Source organism: Canis lupus, chromosome 8, assembly GCF_011100685.1.
Source record: "Canis lupus familiaris isolate Mischka breed German Shepherd chromosome 8, alternate assembly UU_Cfam_GSD_1.0, whole genome shotgun sequence".
NCBI lineage: Eukaryota > Metazoa > Chordata > Mammalia > Carnivora > Canidae > Canis > Canis lupus.
The window spans coordinates 75,408,719-75,423,117 of NC_049229.1; the positions used below are offsets into that span (position 1 = coordinate 75,408,719).

The 14,399-nt window shown below is 41.0% G+C and overlaps 1 pseudogene; it reads right to left on the reverse strand.

The window, feature by feature from the left end:
- Nucleotides 1-5,668: 5,668 nt before the first annotated feature.
- Nucleotides 5,669-11,138, reverse strand: LOC119869059 (annotated as a pseudogene).
- Nucleotides 11,139-14,399: the final 3,261 nt, after the last annotated feature.

The window sequence follows — 14,399 nt, forward strand, 5'->3', positions numbered from 1 at the left end:
TGGATGCTTGTGTGGCTCAGCGGTTGAGGTCTGCCTTCTGTGCTGGGAGTGATCCTAGAGTCCAGAGATCCAGTCCCACATTGGGGTCCCTGCATGGAGCCTGCCTCTCTCCTCCTGTGTCTCTGCCTCTCTCTGTTTGTGTGTCTTTCATGAATAATTCAATAAAATCTTTAAAATATAAATAATTAATTGTTCCTGTGTGGAAACCTAGATTTACATTGTTTGTTGATTTTGTATCCTATCGATTCCCTGAAGTTGTTCATTAACTTAGGGTTTGGTTTTGAAGCTTGGCATGTTTGACCCTGCAACAGATTGTGTCATATGGATACAAGTAAATTTCTCTGTATCTGTTGATTTAAATATCTTTTATTCTTTGTTTCATAAACTTCCTGGTTTGGCCTTCCAGTCATAACCACAGTATGGGCTTCCTTCCCTTCTTCCTGGTTATTTGTCTGGACTAATTACTCTGTAGACTTATGAGAGACCTAAGTGAAGATGTATTTCATGTTGCATGTGCATGAGATCCCTGAAACACAACACACAGACAATGAAAAAACTAGGCAGTCCTTCTTCTTCTTACCCAACAAGACTTTGATTTGTAGAGGTATAAGGCCAGGATACTGGATTTGGGTCAGTGAATTGGTGAGGAACTGACAAGGCTTGTTTTCACAGCCTTCTGGGCCCTACAGACGTTTCTGGTGCTGAGGATTGTCCACCCCTCCTGGTTCAGTGAAGGGAATTTTCCCATGGGAGATTTATTTCTTTACATCTGGGTGACAGAAGGGTTCATCCTCTCTGTCCACTGGATGATTCTCATGTGATTTTATTCACAAAAATCCAGGGAACCAGCTGACATATGGGGTGGCACAGTTTATTCTCCTTTAGAATATTATGTTGAATACTGAGGGTGGGAATGACCCCTGTGTGGGTCCTGACTTGACAGAAGCGCTTCAGATTTTCACTTTTTAAAAAAGATTTTATTTATTTATTCATGAGAGACAGAGAGAGAGAGAGAGAGGCAGAGACACAGGCAGAGGGAGAAGCAAGCTCCATGCAAGGAGCCTGACGTGGGACTTGATCCTGGGTCTCCAGGATCAGGCCCTGGGCTGAAGGCGGCGTTAAACCACTGACCCACCAGGGCTGCCCAGGTTTTCACTTTTTAATGCAGTGTTGGTTGTGGGTTTTTCATAAATCATGACTACTTCCATCAGATAGGAGGCAATCTCTTCTTCCTCGACTGTTAAGATGTTTTGAAGATAAAAGCGTGTTAGATTTTTTTCAAGCGGTTTTAGGTATCCTAGGAAAGAATCGTGTACATCCAATCCTTGAGACTGTTAATACGGGGGCCCATTGATGATCTGGGTGTGTTGAAGCATCCTTGCATCCCAGGGATGATTCCCTCTAGGTCATCCTGTGCCATCTGTCCATGGGCTGTTGGATTCAAGATGCCAGGATTTTTGCATTTATGTGCATCTGAGATATTGTCCATGAGACCCTTCCTGTGGGGTCCTTGGCATGGGTTCACTGTCAGACTCATCCTGGCCTCCTTAAATTAATTTGGTCATGTTCCATTCTAAATACGTTTTGGAAGAGATTGAAACATTTTGGCCTTATTTCTTAAAATATTTGAATATTTGTAGATAAAGCTATCTGATTTTGTCCTTTTCATTACATTATTCTTTTTAAATTTTCATTGACTTTTTTGAGGCAGAATTTTTTAAAAAGATTTTATTTATTCATGTGAGACACACACACACACACACACACACAGAGGCAGAGACACAGGCAGAGGGAGAAGCAGGTTCCATGCCACAGCCCGATGTGGGACTGGATCCTGAGTCTCCAGGATCAGGCTCTGGGCCATAGGTGGTGCTTAACTCCTGAGCGACCTGGCCTGCCCCAGGCAGGATTTTTAGATAATGGTTTCAGGCTTCCTATTAGTTCTGTTTTGTTCATTTTTTTACTTCTTCATGAAACAGTTTTATTTTCTTGATAATACTAGTAATTTTGTAATTTGCCTTGGTTATCCATTATTTGCATTGTTAAAATATTAGAATTTTTTTCATGGTCCTTTCTATCTTTTAGTGTCAGTTATTTCTTCTCTTTGAAATCTGATTATATTTATTAAGGCTTAAGTCTTTTCCAAGAGTGTCTATGAGTTAAATTTCATTTTTCTTTTCCATATACTTATTAAATCTCCATGAGAATTTTTGTCTATACAAATAGACAAATAATTTCTGTTCTAATGATTTTAATGTTGATTAAATTAATCAAAATATCAATTGTTTTCTTACATAATAGAAAAACTCCACATTCATATGGAAAACAAAATCACATGAGAGTGACCAAAGAAGTTTAAGAAATTACAACAATAGCCAGACATCACACATCCCTCTACAGAAATGTATTTTAGTCGCACATTAAGCATTTCAGTGTGTGACTGCCTGATGTCAGCAATGTAGATGGTGGACCATATTATAGAGCCCAGAAGTTAACGTGTGCATATACAGTCAGAAATCCTTCAACCATAGGATATCTAAGAATACACAATGGGGAAAGGATAGTCTCTATAGCAAATGGTGTTGAACAGCCTCATACAAATAATGACACTTGGTCCTTATCAAAATTCACACAGATTCAAGGACACAGAAAATCTCAAAAGTGATTAAGAGTTAAGTGGAAGTCTCAACCCTAGAACTTAAACGTGTAAACTAAGGGGAAAATATCATGATCTTTGCTTGGCTGTGATTTAATTATTTTTTAAAGATTTATTTATTCATGAGAGACACAAAGAGAGAGAGAGAGGCAGAGACACAGGCAGGAGAGAAGTAGGCTCCATGCAGGGAGGCCCACTGGAGACTTGATCCCAGGATCCAGGATCATGCCCTGAGCCAAAGGCAGTTGCTCAACTGCTGAGCCACCTAGGCGTTTCATGATTTATTTGATATAACATTAAAATCACAGTAAAAAAAAAGACTGATAAGTGAGGCTACCTCATGCACAAAGTGTGCAGGACAAATATTATTGGAGAAAAAATAGCCTATGAAATGGGAGACAGTGTGTTCAACTATATACTGAGACGGACTTAGTCTCCAAAATACAGAAAGGAATCTTAACCTCAATAGAAAGTCTGACAAAACGCAATAATAACAAACACAAATCTCTCTTTAAACAGTTGCTCAAGGATGGGTCGCCTGGTCAACTCATATGGTTAAGCATCTAACTCTTGATCTAACTCTTGGTTGTGAGTCACGTCTTGATCTCAGGATCCTGGAATTGAGCCCAAAGTCAGGCTCTGGTCATGGGGAATCCGCTTGAGATTTTCTTTCTCTCTCCGACTCCTCTCCTTCTCTTTCTCTCTAAATAAATATATAAAATATGATTTTTTTTAATCTGGACAAGTTCTTCTATATTTATTTCTCTATAGAAAACAAACAGTAGTGGGATCCTCTGCGGACAGCTGATTAAAACTGTGACCTCACTCTGTTCCCAAACACTTGACATCGTTTCCACCTGAGTGAGAGGAAGGTCTAGACCTCAGGTTGTGGGGAGAAACAGTAGCAGGAGACAGATGGACTCAGTGGAGGTGTCTTAACCTAGTCCTGCTCAGATGCTCAGATGCTCAGATGCAGGAGATGCTCAGATGCTCAGATGCAGGAGAGAGCCAGAGCCAGAGATGCTGGAGGGGACAGTTCCTATCACAACACACATCAGACTCTCAGGAACCCCCCATCAGAGGACAAGAGGTGGTTTTTTTCAGAGTGTGGACATCCCACACCTGAGGACATTGTGCACAGGAGGGGAGCATGCAGCCTGATGCAGAGGAGCTCATCATTTGGGTTTGGGGAAGAGAGAGGGACAGAAAGCCCAACCAAACAATTGTGACCCTGGCCTGGCTGTACAAATGCCCCAGGCTGCATGGCCTGTCATCTGCGAGACTGCTGAGCTTCATGGAACAGCATGTCCTTGAGGTTCCCCTGGGATCCTGGGTGTGCATCAATAGTATGGCTTCTTATCACAGAATCCCGTCCCATTGATGGATGTTTTCTACTGGCATTATTCTTTAAATCACGCAGGCTTTTGGGGGGGGTTTCTAGGCTTCTAACAGAAATGAAGACACTATAATTCATCACATGCCATTTTTACAAGAACATTGGGTTTCTTTATGCTGGAGCAATCACTGAGGAGTGGGATTTCCATGTCCCCTGGTAGGTTATCCATCTTTAATTTCAGGAGGAACAGAAAAATGATTTTCCAGGGCTTCTGTTTCATTTTTCATTTCTACTTGCAGTGTTGAGGCCCAGGTGTCCTGCATGCTTCCCAGGATGTTATGGTCAGTGCTTCTTTCATACCTGAGCTCTTGTGATGAGTGTATAGGGCACCTCATTGTGGTTGACGTGAATTACCCTGAAAGATCCTGGTGGGATGTGTCCTCTCCTGTGCTTACTTCATGTATCTGTACCCTCCTGTATAACATGTCCAAAGATCTGCCTGTTTTATATATGAATTCTGTTGTTTTTTTTCCACTGAGTTTTGAGGGTGATTATGATATGCAGGTGAAAGTTCTTTGTTGGTTATTAAATTTGTGCAAGTTTTCTCTTGGTCCATATCTTGTATTTTATTACCTTGATAAATACATGGGTAGAAAAATGTAGCTGATTTTCACTAAGAGTATTCTTAATATTTGGTGTTATGCATAATGATTTTTACCTATAACATTCTGATTTCATGATTAATGATTACTTATGAATAGTTTCTCCATTGACAATATATTGAAAAGTCTTGTTTTCTTTTCCCTGCTCTCCTCAGTATTGACCTGCCCCCTAACTGGTCTCTACTATATCAGTGTTATTTTTTTATATGAATATAGAATTTGGCAATTGATTTTCATGTTGCTCTTTTTTTTATTTATGATAGTCAGAGAGAGAGAGAGAGAGAGAGAGGCAGAGACATAGGCAGAGGGAGAAGCAGGCTCCATGCACTGGGAGCCCGACGTGGGATTCGATCCTGGGTCTCCAGGATCGCGCCCTAGGCCAAAGGCAGGCGCCAAACCGTTGCGCCACCCAGGGATCCCGATCATGTTGCTCTTTTTGTAAGCTGTACGAATTTTTTTCTCATATTCAAACGTGAACTTGTGATTTAATGTAAGATGCTCTGTTGTATCTGATCAGTCTGGTTGTTCAACAGGTTCACCTAGTTGATTTTTCACAAAGTGTATTCTTAATATTTGGTATTATGCATATTGATATTTTATCTATAACATTCCTATTTCATGATTAGTGATTGCCTATGAATAGTTTCTCCGTTGACAATATATTGCAAAGTCTTGTTTTTTTTTCCCTGGTCTCCTCAGTGTTGACCTGTTCCGTACTTGGTCTCTAGTAACTCAGTGTTTACATATTATATAAATATAGATTATTGGAATTGATTTTCAGGGTGTTGTTTTCATAAACTATAGCAATTCTGTTCCCATGCTCAAACATGAACTTGTGATTTCATGGCAGATGCTCTGCTGTATCTCATCAGCTGGTTGTTCGTCACGTTGAATAGATGTGCTTCTGGTGTGAAACATTATCATTTATCTTTCCAGGTGTTGGACTTTCTATGCCTCTTGCTGCTGTTCATAGACAGGTTGTGGTACTCAGCCTTTTCCTCCAGACTTTGGCATTCACTCCAGGGCCTTCCCCTGGAGGCTGATGGACCCATGTGACACCCTCACTGACATGCGCAGTGAGAACTCAGAGAAGGGGCAGGTGAGTGTAAGGGTCTGCCTGGGTTTCCCCAGCCCAGATCCAGACTCCTGCAGGGGAACCTGGGACAGATCTCCTGTGGAGAAGGACAGCACAGAATGGGGGCAGGACTTGCCTTCCAATAAAAAATAATTTAAAAAAAGAATTCTGGTCCTGCATGGAACGAACCTGGTATGATGGTGCTCAAGTGGCAAAGTGGGGAAATTTCCAGGATCTGTGGTCCCCCTGAGTCCTACAAACAAAAAGCGGCATGATGTGACGGATGGTAAAGAAGGACAGGATTCTGGAGATGGGTAAACATTATGTCAGAGTGCAGGCATTGTGATTTGTGTTTCCATAAACTGAACTATGTGTGGTCTTGTGCCTCTATCCTGAGACCAGCAGGCAGAAAGTAAGAGACCATGAGACCCTTGCTCGGAGGACCATCCCAGGTCCACACCACTGGAATACCTCATATTGACATTTAGAGACTCATTCATGTGTCTGAGATAAAACAGCTTAGACACAGGCAAGGTAAAGACTGGGTTCAGTTGTAAACTGAGGACAGGACAGCTTGATGGCTCTCCTGTGAGGGCTCCCTGAAGAGTGGGGATGCAAGCATTCAACCCCAGGCCAGAGGTAGGAGGCCATGTTCAGAACAACTCTCTGATACAGCCAGGAAGAGAGTCACAAAACCCCCAAAACAGGCCTCAACAGGGTAGGGTGTGAGAATCTTCAGAGGAAACAAAACCAATAGCAAATGATAATCCATTATCAACTGCACTGTGATTTACAGATTCATCCAAGCCCATCTCAGGTCCAGGGGCTGCATATTGCTAGAGGAACTGTGTGCTCCATCCCATGCTCCATCCTCTCATGTTATGTTCTGAGTGTGTGTATTTCAGGACAGCTGCTATGTGTATAAATATAAATGAAATCCGCAAAGCCAACTACTGGCATGCTTCTGGGCATTTGGAGCTGCTCCTCTGCCTTGCTGACCATGAGTGGACTAACCTTCCCTGAAACAGCTTCAGCGCCATGTAAGTTCATATGTAGACTATGGAATAGGATGAAGGGCTGTTGGATATTGACATGACCAAGTCATGTTACCTGGTTGTTGCATATCCCATGATAAAAATGTTTGCATTTAATTAAAATGATAAAAAGTAAATAAGTCATGTAGGTCCCTTGAGGGGTTCCATTGAGGAAATCCTAAAGGGAATCTGATCTCATGTCCAAAGGGAGACTCACAGATGCAGGTGGGTTTGAAATGAGGACAAAGGGCACCAAATGTTCACCAGTGACAGGGCGCACACATCACAGCCATCAGTACAACACAACCCTGTAAGCTGATGGTGAGACACATATCCCACAGGGTTATCACATCCTCATCTTCTGGAAATGTTAAAAAAGAACATTCTTAAACTGAAGTTCCAAAGTGTCTGAGTATCTCTGACTCTCTTGTATCAAATTCTCCGTGTGTCCACTGTGAGTTTTTAACAGATACCTATGGTTTGCAAGAGGTGAGTCCTAGGTCCAGGTGAGAAATGCACCCTTCACAAGATGAGGGAGGCTAACGGATACTTTTCAAAACAAATACAGCAGGGCAACGCCACAGCATCAATGTGTCCCTCATATCTCTCTGTGTGCCATAATAATCTTAAGGTTATATGTTCCTACTCTGTGAAAAATCTCCAGGATATTTTGATAAGGATTTCTTTGAATATGTAGAAGGTTCTGGGCAGCATAGAGATTTCACAGTACTTATTTTTGGTTTTGTTTTAAATATTTATTTTTTTATTCAGGAGAGTCACACAGATGGAGGTAGAGACATAGGCAGGGGGAGAAGCAGGATCCTTTCCAAAAGCCTAATTCAGGACACCATTCCAGGAACCCAGGATCAGCCAAGCCAATTGCAGGCACTCAAACTCTGAGCAACACAGGTGCCCTGACACTATTTATTGTTCTAATCCATAAGCATGGAAGGTTTTCCATCTCTTTGTGTCTTCTTCAATTCCTTTCCTAGATAGCCAAATAGGTAGAAACGTTTTGGCCATCAAAAATCCTACAGCTGTTGGGCAAAACAATATTTGCCGACAAGCTCTATTATAAAGTCTTTATCATCAAGATAGCCAGGTACTTGCAAAAACAACACATAGAACAATGGAACAGAGCAGAAAATGCAGAAATGGACCCTCAAGTCTATGGGCAACTCCTCCTCAATAAGCAAGAAAAAATATCAAATGAAAAAAAGCCTGATCAATAAATAGATCTGAAAAAAATTGTACAGCCACCTGCATAAGAATGAATGTGGACCATTCAGCTACACCAAACACAAGCATAAACTCAAAATGGATAAATTACCAAAATCGGAGACACTAATCCATCAAACTCCTAGAGGAAAATTCAGGTAGCAACTTTTCTTTTTCTTTTTTTTGGTAGCAACTTTTTGACCTCAGCTGCAGTGACTGCTATCAAGGCACTTCTCAAAAGGCATAGGAAACAACAGAGAAATATAGGGAAAGTAAACTATTAGTACTTCTTCAAGGTAGAATCTGTAGAACAATGCAACAGGCGATAAAATAAAAGGCAACCTACAGAATAGGACAAGATATTTCCTTAACAAAGTCAGCACCCAACAAAACAAACAATTCAGTCAAGAAATGGAGAGAATGCACAAAAAGACATTTCTCCAAAGAAGACCTACACATGGCCAACAGGCAGATGAGAAAAGTGAACCACATGACTTGTCATCAGGGAAATACAAATGAAAACCACATTAAGATCCCACTTATATAACTCAGAATGGATAAAGTAACAAGGCCAGAATCAATAAACATAAGTGAGGATATCCAGAAAAGTGGAACTTTCTCTTTCACTTTTTGTGGGAATGCAGGCTTGTTCAGCCACTCCAGAAAACAGAATGGAATGTCCTGAAAAAGTGAGAATAAAGCCACCCTATGTTTCAGTCACTACACTACCGGGTATTTACCCAAAATACGCAAATGTAATGAAATATAGAGACCCCTTCACCCCACTGTTCACTGCAGCAATGTCCACAATAGTCAAATGTGGGAAGAATCATGATGCCCTTCTACAGAAGAGTCAATAAAGAAACTGCGGAAGGAGCTTCAATGTCCATCAACAGATGAATAGATAAAGGACATATGGTCTATATATACACTGGGACATTACTCAGGCATTAGAAAAACGCATACCCACCATTTGCTTCAACGTGGATGGACGTGGAGTGTATTATTCTGACTGAAGTAAGTGATTCAGAGAAGGACAAACATTGTATGGTTTCACTCATACAAAGAATATAAGAGATAGTGGAAGGGAATAAAGGGGAAAGGGGATAGAATGAGTGGGAATTATCAGAGACAGTGACAGTACATGTGAAACTCCTAACTATGGGGAAACTAAAAAGGAAACAAGGAGAGTGGAAGGGGAGATGGTCTGGGAGTTGGGGTCCCTGGATGACAGGAGCTAAGGGGCGCCATTTAAAGAATGAGTACTGGCTGTTATAATATATGTTTGCTAATCGAACTCTAATAAAAGTATACCCAAAATGTGGTTTATATATACAATGGGATATTACACAGCTGTCAGAAATGATGAATAACATGAAATAACATTTCCTTCAACATGGGTGGAACTGGAGGTATTATGTTGAGAGAAATTAATCACAGAAAGGCAATGATATGGTTTCATTCACATGTGGAATATAGGAAATATTGAAAGAGACCATAAAGGAAGGAGTGAAACTTAGTTGGGTAATACTACAGAAGAAGAAAAATCATGAGAGACACTTAACTCTGGGGAAAAACACTGAGGGCCGCTGGAAGGGAGGGGGTGGGGGATGGGGGAACTTGGTGATTGGAGTTAAGGAGGGCACTTGATGTGATGAGCACTGAGTGTGTAGTAAATTTTGGTAAATTCAATTTAAACAAAGAAAAAAATGACTTTAGCCTGTCCCAACTCCTGGAACATCGTACATGGACTGGATGGATCAAACAACAGACACTCATTCTCACAGATCTGGAATCTGGGATGTCTGAGGTCCAGGTGCAGACCGATGTGGTGTCTGGAGAGCACCCACGTCCTAGCCCGTCCTTTCCCCATCACCTCACATGCGGCCAGGTTGCAGGGAGCTTTCCCAGTCCTGGTGTATTAGGGCCCCGATCGAATCATGTGACTACACCTCCTGACCTTAGTGCTCCCCTGGGGCACCTCCACCTCCCCAAATCCCATGGAGCAAGATCCTGTCCCCAACACTGACCCACAACACACACCTAAGCTAGTGACCTCCCTGGCATCATCCAGGCATTTATGACGTGATGAGAGGCCTGCCTGGCTCTCATCGGATATAGGGGTGAAGGTATTTAATTAAAGCTTACACTCTCTTGATTGTGTGTGTGTGGATGACCTCAGAGTCCACCTCCCTACCATGTCATGCTGGGAATTTTTCTCACTCCCAGGCCGTTAACATTTTTGTAGAATGTCTCTTTTCTCTTGTGTTGAATGGAGATTACTGAATACCGTGATGTGCAAGACAACAGTTATCATGGAGTCCTGTGATCCAAAGAGAGTGCCAAAATGACTCATGAAACTGTTCAGATGACATGAATGGAGTTATTTGTAATTGATTAATACTTTGGGTCAGGAAAAGTTAAGTACAAGTAAGTGCAAGTGCTATATTTGAATTCTAAGTCTCTAAGAAAGAGACGAAATAGGTAAACACACAATCAACTGTTCAGAGAGACTCCTGGGGGAAACTGCTCCATGGAGAGGAAGCCCAGACCCTGAGAGGAAACCTGCCAAGAATGTCCATCTGCACCTGCTCCTAGGCCTTCAATACAAAAGTGGTGAGGAGTGCGCACCCCCTGTTGGAACTGATCCCTTTCTACAGGGAAGTTTGTGTCTGGGCTCACACTGAGGTCCCTTCACTGTGTACCTTGCACAGTAATATACGGCCATGTCCTCGGCTCTGAGGCTGTTCATCTGCAGATACAGCGTGTTCTTGGTGTTGTCTCTGGAGATGGTGAATCGGCCCTTAACAGCGTCTGCGTAGCTTGGGCTACTTCCACTACCGCTAATTTCTGAGAGCCATTGTAGCCCCTTCCTTGGAGCCTGGTGGACCCAGCTCATCCAGTAGCTACTGAAGGTGAACCCCGAGCCACACAGGAGAGTCTCAGGGACCTCTCAGGCTTCACAAGGTCTCCCCCAGACTCCACCAGCTGCACCTCGCCCTGGACACCTGCAAACATAAGACATCCTGGTCAGAAAATGGTCCCACATCCCCTGTTTCTTTCACTCACCTGCACTCACGTACTCAAGGTCCCTTGTTCTCCATGAATTACCTTTTAAAATAGTGACAAGGAAAACCCAGCTGAGCACAGACTCCATGGTGGTTTGTCTGTGTTGTGCCCTGAGCACTGAATCGTGTCACCTGGGGATCCTGGAACTGGGGCTCCACTGCAGATTGAGGGTCAAAACTGGGCTGGTTTAATCAGTATAGGGAGCGCCCAATTTGCATGTCCCTCTGACTTATAGTCAGCTCCAGTTTTAGATTCAATTCTTTACAACTTATATGCAAGCATTACTTCACCACCGTAGATCACTTTCTTTTGGTGGCACAGTGGATTTATGATGTTCTAAACCATCAACGTATTTATCTTCACATTTCTGTGCCTTTTTGAAAGTTTGTCATTAATATAGTTCATTTTTAAAGAGAATTTCGCTCCTTAATGAAGTGTCATCATAAATATTTATTTTTGATTCCGGTGTAAAGGGGAATGTTTTGTTTATTTTTTACAGAAAATTGGTAGTTAGTGTGTAGAAATTAATTTTATGGTCTATTTTAATTTGATATCCTGAATTTTCCCTGAGTTCATTACTTACTTTTAAGTGTTTTTTTTAATATTTTTTAAAATTTTTTTATTTATTTTTGATAGTCACAGAGAGAGAGGCAGAGACATAGGCAGAGGGAGAACCAGGCTCCATGCACCAAGAGCCCGATGTGGGATTCGATCCTGGATCTCCAGGATCGCGCCCTGGGCCAAAGGCAGGCGCTAAACCGCTGCACCACCCAGGGATCCTTTTTTTTTTTTTTTTGGAATGATTTTCCTCGTTGATTTTGTATATGTAAAGAAATTATTTTATTTCTGTTGAATGATTTTAAAATCTCTTATTTTATTTTTGCTTAATTTCTAAAGTAATCTTCGACTTAGGGGCATTGATGTTTTCCTTCTTTTCTGTCAGACACTTTCTTCTAATATTTTGTTTGATATATGGCAAACCTACAAGAGTGAATGAATTTTGTTTGACATGAGGATGAGCTCCTTAATATATGGTGTGATGTGGGATCTCAGGAAAGGACAGGAAGTCTGTTCACAAATTCTGCCCAATTCTCATTAGAGATACTGGTGGCTGTTGAGCTTGATACTTTCATTTTACATATGAATTCGAGCCTTTAATCTTATATGACATTGCCAAATATCTTTTCCCATTCTGTAGGTTGCCTTTTAATTACACTGAGTGATTCCTTTGTTGTGAAAGTGCTCTTTCCTTGATGAAGTCGCCATACTTCATTTTCCTTTTCTTTCCCTTGCCTCTGGAGACATGTCTAGAAGTGGTTATAGCTGAGGCAGAAAGGAGCTGCCTGTGTTTTCCTGATGGAAAAAAAAACCATTCTGATGGTTTCCCAACTGATTTAGATCCTTCATCAACTTTGACTCCATTGTTGTGAATGATGTAAAAAAAAAGTGTCCCCTTTCATACTTCTGCATGTGGGTCTCCAATATTCCCAATGCCATTTGTTGAAGAGACTCTTTTTTTCTATTGGATATGCTTTCCTGCTTTGTCAGGATTTATGACCACAGACTTCAGGTTCCATTTTTGGGATCTCAAACTTTTCTATTTATCTTTACGTCTGTATTTGTGCCAGTGCCATAGGGTCCAGATTATCATAACGTTGTAATTTACTTCAACAACCAGAATCAGGATGTCTACAGCCTTCCTTTAATTTTTCAGTGTTTCTTTGGCTATTTGAGCTCTTTGTGGTTCCCTAAAAATTTTGTGATTGTTTTCTCTAGCTCTTTGAAAAATTCTGGTAATATTTTAATATGGATGGCTTTGAATGTGTTACTTGCTCTTGGTAGCATAGATATTTTATCAATATTCATTCTTCTAATCTATGAGAATAAATATGTTCTATCTACTTGTATATTCCTTACTGTAGTTCATAAGTTTTCTGGAATGTTTAGACCACACATCCATCGCTCTTGGTTAGGATTTTTCCTCATTACCTGATGATTTCTGGTGCAATTATAAATAGCATCCAGCCCTGGATTTTCTTTTCTCTGCAGAGCAGATTACTTTTAAAGAAATCATAGGTCTCTTTTTCTTTTTTTTCTATAGTTTGACTGACCCTTCTGGGAGCCTACTCAGATTCTTTTGTTCCTTGCTGTTGAGTTTAATAAGTTCTTTATAGATCTTGGATACTAGCCCTTAATCTGTTACATCATTGGCACATATCTGCTCCCATTCTGTAGGTTGTCTTTTCGTTTTGTTGACTGTTTCTTTTGATGTGCAGAAGCATTTTATCTTGATGGAGTCCCAATAATTCAATTTTGCTTTTGTTTCTCTTGCCTTCCTAGATGCATATTGCAAGAAGTTGCTGCAGCCAAGTAAGAAAAGGGTGTGAAAAATAAAATTATATTCTATTTTTTAATTTATACAATAATTTTAATTAATTAATTGAACGATCAATGTATATTTTTTATTGGAGTTCGATTTGCCATCAATCTTCATCAATATCCTGCCTCATGTGATAGGACGTAGAATCCAGCAGCATGGGGATTGAATCTGTGTAGGAGGAACAATTAGCCTTTTTGTGGGACCTTATGTCCATGTTCTAGAGATATGTGCACGATGTTTACATCCTGTTAACAATTGTCCATGGATATTTTGATGTGCACAGTCAGATTTGAGACACAAATGTCCACATGTCTACCCATCCATCTTCACCAGCCCATGACTGATTACGGGGCCTGTGCAGTTGGAGTGGGGGGAAACATGGGGAGCAGCAGCCTGGCAATATGTTTTATCCTCATCTTCACTCTGCTAATGCACTGGATATGCTTCCATTTCAATCAGGTCCTGGAGAAGCCCTGTATTGCTCTGTCGTTCCCTTTGTGGATGGCTATCTATGTGTCCCAAAGCTTTAGAAGGAAACAAGGGGTTTGAGAGACATACTGGATTGTATGATTGTGATTTAATGTTCATTGTTTGAAATATTGCTTAAATTCTTTAATTTCTTCATTGACTCATTCCTTCTTCAAAAAGATGTCCTTTTATGTGCATTTATTTAATTGTTATATATTTTTTATTGAGGGTTGATTTCCAACATATAGCATAGCACTCCATGCTCATCTGGTCAAGTGTTCCCCTCAGTGCCTGTCACCCAGTCACCCCATGCCCCCATCCACTTCTCCTCACACTACCTCTTCTTCATTTCCCAGATTTAGAAGTCTCTCATGTTTTGTCACCCTCTGTAATTTTTTTCCACTTATTTTCCATCATTTCCTCTACAATTCTTTGTACCATTTTTTTATATTACCCGAAAGAATGAAACCATATAATGTTTGTCCTCCAATTGACCTACTT